A 6,755-nucleotide genomic window follows, 5' to 3' on the forward strand; every position below is an offset into this window, starting at 1 on the left:
GAGTAGCTATGCAAAACATTACCATACTAGATACATTGTGAAAGACTGACTGTATTGCCCTCCCTCCTATCCCACCTCCCACTTGTTCTAGTCTCTACTTTGATCCTGTCCCTTTAAAAAAGTGGGTGCTTCCAACTCCCCCCCCCAGCCTGCCCTCCCTTCCATCATGCATCCTCTCATCCACTTCCTCCCTACTCTCTTGTAGGGTGAGATATCCTGTTTAGTGTGTATGTCATTCCCTCCCTGAGCCAAATTCAATGAGAACAAGGTTTTGCCTTTTTGCCTTCCTGTTCTTCCCCTCCATTGTAACCATTTTCCCTTGCCTCTTCTATATGAGATAGTTTATCCAATTCTGACTCACCCCATCTCCTCTCACTATATTCCTCTCTCACATCTTAATTTCACCTTTTAAGTATCATCCCCTTCCTATTAAATTGGTCCTGTGTCCTCTGTCTATGTATACTTGTACACATATATACACACATTCATATATGTATTCGTATGCCCATATATCCTCATATATATATTCACTTCAACAATTTTCATACTGAGAAAAATTTCATCAGGTAAAATTATCATTTTTCCATGTAGGAATGTAAATAGTTCAATTTGAAAAATTCCTTATGATTTCTTTTCCCTGTTTACCTTCTCAATGTTCTCTTGCTTTTTGTATCTGAATGTCAAATTTTCTTTTCAACTCAGGTTTTTTCATCAAGAATACTTGAAAGTCCTCTATTCCACTGAATGACCGTATTTTTGCCTGAAACATGATACTCAGTTTTGCTGGGTAGGTGATTCTTGGTTTTAATCCCACTTCCTTTGCCCTCTGGAATATTGTATTCCAGGCCCTTCTATCCCTCAGTGTAGAAGCTGCCAGATCCTGTGTTATCCTGATTGTGTTTCCACTATATTCAAATTGTTTCTTCCTGGCTGCTTCTAATATTCTCTCCTTGATCTGGGAATTGTTGAACCTGGCTATAATATTCCTAGAAGTTTTCTTTTTGGGATCTTTTTTTGGGAGGTAATGGGTGGATTCTTTCAACCTCTATTTTGCCCTCTGGTTCTAAAACATCAGGGCAGTTTTCCTTGAGAATTTCTTGGAGGATGATTTCTATGTTCTTTATTTGATCATGGCTTTCATGTAGTCCAATAATTTAAAAATTATCTCTTCTTGATCTATTTTCCAGGTCAGTGGTTTTTCCAATGAGATGTTTCACATTGACTTCTATTCTTTAATTCATTTGGATTTATTTAATATTATCTTGATTTCTCATAAAGTCACTTGCTTCCATTTGCTCCAATCTAATTCTGAAGGAATGATTCTCCTCAGTGAGCTTTTGAGATTCTTTTTCCATCTGGCAAATTAGCTTTTTTAAAAGAATTCTTCTCCTCATTGCCTTTTTGAGCCTCTTTTGCCATTTGAGTTAGTCTATTTTTTAAGGTGTTATTTTCCTCAGTCAGGTTGTTAAGTCTCATTTCATAATTTTCTGTCATCGTTCTCATTTCTCTTCCCAGTTTTTCCTCCACTTCTCTTATGTGGTTCTTAAGGTCCTCTATGGGCTGTAACCAGCTTGTATTTTTCTTGGAAGTTTTTGGTTCAGGAGTTCTGACTTCACTGTCTTCCTCCTGTTCCATTCTTTGATACTTTTTGTCACCAAAATAGAAGTGTAAAGTTGGGGTTCTCTGTTTATTTTGCTTCCTTTGCCTGTTCGTGTCGCCACTCAGTCACTTGATCTCTGGGCTTTTTGCCACTTCAGCTTTTTGCCTTCTCAGCTGCTGAAGGTATTAGTTGGCTGCCCTCTCTGAAGCCTCCACAAGCTCTGGGAAACTGGTTGCACACCCCAGGACCTCCACCCTAGGCCTCAATCCTGATCCCAGAAGGTTAAAGCAAGAGCAATTACCCCTCAGACTGGTTGCTTGATCCCCTTACACTCTGCAGGCCAGGAGATGAAGCTGCCACATTGGGATGGCTGGAGGGCTGTAGCTCCTCAGCAGCTTCTGGCCCCCGGGGGAAGAGGCTGATGCACTCCCAACTTCTAGATCCCAAAGTCCACACTACACTGACATCTCACTTTGTCCTTAGCATCTATGTGTTGATAATTCTGGAAACCACCACAGCTGCTGGTGATCTGGAGTCCAGGTGGTTGGTCAGGTCCACTGCACTGAAGGGCTGTTCTCAGAGGGAGGTTAGCTTCTCTGTGTCATTTTGTGGGTTCTGTAGCTCCAAAGTTTGTTCAGAGTCTCCTTTTACATGAATTGGGGGAGGTCACAAAAATCAACTCTAATGTTAATGGATCACATATTTAGAGAAGCTATATGATGATGAGATATCTCATAACTCTAGGGACTGGATGTGCTTTTTTCCCATATGTGGAATCATCTTAAATTGTGAATTGCTTCACTGAAGATTATGGCATAGATGATATGTAACTTTCTCCTCAGGAATTGCTCTTCACAGGGTTGAAATATCACCATGAGGACAAACCACTTTGCTGTTGGTGGCACTCTTTCCCCAGCTCCTATGAAAGATTCTACAAAAGAAGACCTGAACTTTTGCTCTGATAGCTCTTTAGATTTTGCAGTATTCAGAAAGTTGTGGCCTAGCCTTATCCACATCAAAAGTAGAATTTGGTCACCTAGTCATGGAACCAAATACAAAAGAAATAAGAGACAGATGAAGGAGATAAACAGTTACATTGACATACAGAGACAGATAGTATTTAATAAATAGTTACCAAGTATCAGTTGCTCTGATAAATATTGGGAATAAAAATGTAAATAAGAGAATCCAAGCCCTCCAGGAACTCCCATTCTAAAGGAAGAATGTCTAAACACAAAGGAAAAAAATAGAAATTGTAGGAGAGATGAAAAGATTGAAGGTAGAATTATGTAGAAAGGAACAAGACATCTCAAGAATGCCTGGAATAAGTAAAAATCTGAGTTGTTAGAGCTAAGGTACCCAGGGGCAGTCCAAATTATTGATGAAAAAGGATTGCAGGTGATGAGACAGAGAAGACAATGTATGGGATAAAAAAAAAGGCAGTCATGTCTTCTAAGTCATCACTGCCACCAATTAACCCTTCCATCGCTTAACATCTGGGAAGCAGTTCAAAGTAGTTCTGTTGGGGATAGAGCCAAGATGATGGAAAAAAAAGAAACCCAAGCAAAGAGTCTGGGCTCTTCCCCAACCCCCTCCAAAAACCTTTAAGTGATACCCCAAAACAATTTCTGAGCATCAGAACCCACAGAGGGATGGGGTGAAACTATTTTCCAGCCCAAGGTACTTTAGAAGTTTGGCAGGAAAGGTCTGTTGCAACTGGGGTGAAGCAGAGCACAGTCCAGTGCAGGCTGAGACAGCACAGACCTGGCCACACTAAACTAGAAGCAGGTTGACTGAATCAGTTGCTTCTAGACCTCCCAACCCCCACAGTAAGAAGTTTGAACAATTGTTCAGAAGGTGATTGCAGGGTTCTTTGTGCTGGCACTGGGGGTAGGATTCTATTGCTTTGCCCATAATTGGATCTAGGTTGCAGTCCTGGGTCAAGGAGGAACACTAGCAGACCAGAGCTTACAGCCACAGTGGAGTGGAGACCCTTGTCACAGTTGCAGGGCCAAAAAAACGATTGCTTGTGGTCACTCACAGACAAGAGCACAAGCCAGGAGAGGAGAAAACACATCTCTCCTTAGATCATGCCACTTTGTAAGAAATGAAATTATAGGTCCCTAGAAAGATATCTGAAAACAGTTGCACAAACCCTTGGAAGGTGTGAATGGTGCAATGTCCACTTTAGAAGCAGAGTCCCGCTTTAGCGAAGAAGCAAAAGGGAAGACATAAGCTGGAAAATGAGCAAATAACAGGAAAAAAAATGACTACAGAAAGTCACTACAGTGACAAAAAAAGTTCAAAAGAGATATTCAGAAGAAGATGGAAAAGTCAAAATTCCTGCATCTAAAGCCTCAAAGAAACTGTGAATTGGTCTGAAGTCATCTAAGAGCTCAAAAAGGATTTCAAAAATCAAGTAAGATGTAGAGAAAAAAATGGGAAGAAAAATGAGTGATGTAAAAAAAATCATGAAAAAAGATTCATTAGCTTGTTAAAAGAGGCACAAATAAATGCTGAAGAAAATAGCACCTTAAAAAACAGAATAACCCAAATGGCAAAAAGAGGCACAAAGCTTCACTGAACTAAAGATAAATATTTACAAAAATATAAATTTCCAAGATTAACAGAAAAATAAAATACTTAAACTCATTTTGGAAAAAAAAATAAATTGAACAAGGCACCAATGAACTCCCAGAGGAAAAATCTCCAACATCAGATGGATTTACAAATGAATGCTACCAAGCATTTAAAGAACGATTAATTCCAATACCATATAAATGATTTGGAAAAATAGGCAAGAAAGTAGTCCTAGCAAATTCTTTTATGACCCAAATATGGTGCTGATACCCAAACTTGGAAGAGCCAAAACAAAGAAAGACAATTATAGACCAATTTCCTTAGTTCATACTGATGCAAAAAAATTAAATCAAATATTATCAAAGAGATTACAGTAATTTATCATGGGGATAATAAAGATAACCAACTAAAAATCTTTTTGAGATGATAAACAACTTCATAAAAGTTTCAGAATATAAGAAAAACCCACATAAATCATCAGCATTTTTATATATTACCAATCAAGCCAAGCAACAAGAGAGAGATACAAAGGGAAATGCCATTTAATGTTACTGTAGAGATTATAAAATATTTGGGATTCCACCTGCCAAAACAAACCCAGGAATGATCTGACAACTACAAAATAGTTTTCACACAAATAAAGGGACAACCAAACAACTGGAACAATATCAATTGCTCATGGGTAGGTTTAGCTCATGTTATAAAAATGACAGTTCTATCTAAATTAATTTACTTAATCAATGCCATCCCAATAAAACTACCAAAAATGTAATTGATAGAGCTCCATTCTGAAGAAGAATTTGAAACTATGCCCAAAGGCTTATACAACTGTGCATACCCCTTTGATCCAGAAATAAAACTACTAGGTCTGTAACCCAAGCAGATAATAAAAAGGGGAAATAACCCACATAGCACCTCTTTTTGTGGTGGCCAAGTCTGTATCCCAAAAAAGATAAAAAATAAAAGGAAAATTACCTATATGTACAATATTATTTACAACAGCTCCTTTCTGACAGTGAAGAATTAGAAATTGATTTGGATACCCATAAACTGGGAAATGGCTGTACAAGTTGTGGCATATGATTGTGATGGAAAACTGTTGTGCTCTAAGAAATAATGAAGTTAGATCCTCTCAGAAAAAAATATCTGAAAAGACTTATATGATCTGATGCAAAGTGAAATAAGTAGAACCAGGAGAAAATTGTACATAATTACAGCAATGTTATGGAATGATCACTTGTGAATAACTTAGCTATTCTCAGAAATACAATGATCCAAGAAAACTCTGAAGGGCTTATGATGAAGAATGCTATCCATTGCCAAAAATAGAGCTGATTGATTCTGAACAGAAATAGAAGTAAATATTTTAACCTTTCTTCATTTTTTTCTTTTAATGTTGGTTTGTTTTCCTTTATGACATGAGTAATATTGAAATAAAAAAAAAAACAGAAAAAAGTAATTCTGTTTCCCTCTTGCTAAACAAGAAAAATTGAGAGAAGATGGGTTGAGATGAACTAAATTGAGATTATTTAGTTCCACCTCTGAAAAATCATTTTTTGTACTACTTCCAAATAGAACATTTCAATCATTATACATGGAATAAACCCCTGGGTCATTTATGCAATTATATGGACTGATACTTCTTATGTTATTTTATTAAAAAAAAATCTTGAGATCTGAGAAAATTAGGATCTATTAATTCCTACTTTTTCATTATAATTCTTGAAATTCTAGATTTTTTTTTTTAAGAAATACTAGGAGTAGGAGCGGCCAGGTGGCTCAGCGAGTAAGAGCACCAGTTACAGTGTCAGGATGACTTGGGGATCAAATCCAGGCTCTGATACGTAGCACCACACCCAGAAATAACTGGCCATGTAACCTTGAGCAAGTACTTAACCCTGATTGCTTAAAAAAAATACTAGGAGTGACTTCTGGTTCTCCACCATGGCACAAGATCAGGGTGAAAAAGAAAACTCCATTTGGGAACTGCACATCTGTAAACTCTGCCTCAACATCTATGTTGGGGAATGTGGAGACCCATTGACCTGTGTGGCCCAAGTGTTCGAGCAGCTCACAGGCCAAACCCCAGTGTTCTCCAAAGCTCACTATACTGGCCAGTCTTTAGGAATCAGGAGAAACAATAAGACCACCGTTCACTTTACTGTCTGTGGGGCCAAAACTGAAGAGATTCTGGAGAAGGGGCTGAAGGTGTAAGAAAATGAGTTAGGGAAAAATAATTTCTCAGACAACTGCAACTTTGGCTTTGGGATCCAAAAGCATATCCATCTGGGGATTAAATACAACTCAAGCATCATCATCTATGACTTGAACTTCTATGTGGTGCTGGGGCAGGCCTGGCTTCAGCATTGCAGACAAGAAGTGTAGGACAGGCTGCATCAGGGCCAAACACAGAACTGGCAAAGAGGGAGCCATGCTCTGCTTCCAGCAGAAATATGATGACATTATCCTTCCTGGAAAATAAAGTCCTTTGTTCTATTAAAAGGCCAATAAAATGATCCCTGAAGTGAGAAAGAAAGAAAGAAAGAAAGAAAGAAAGAAAGAAAGAAAGAAAGAA

The 6,755-nt window shown here is 38.1% G+C and overlaps 1 pseudogene; it reads left to right on the forward strand.

Moving 5' to 3' along the window:
• Positions 1-6,124: 6,124 nt before the first annotated feature.
• Positions 6,125-6,662, forward strand: LOC138167742 (large ribosomal subunit protein uL5-like; annotated as a pseudogene).
• The last annotated feature ends 93 nt before the right edge of the window (positions 6,663-6,755 follow it).

The sequence above is a fragment of the Petaurus breviceps genome, unplaced genomic scaffold, assembly GCF_028583685.1.
Source record: "Petaurus breviceps papuanus isolate PSGF00001 unplaced genomic scaffold, PetGlider_PUasm1.0 287172, whole genome shotgun sequence".
NCBI lineage: Eukaryota > Metazoa > Chordata > Mammalia > Diprotodontia > Petauridae > Petaurus > Petaurus breviceps.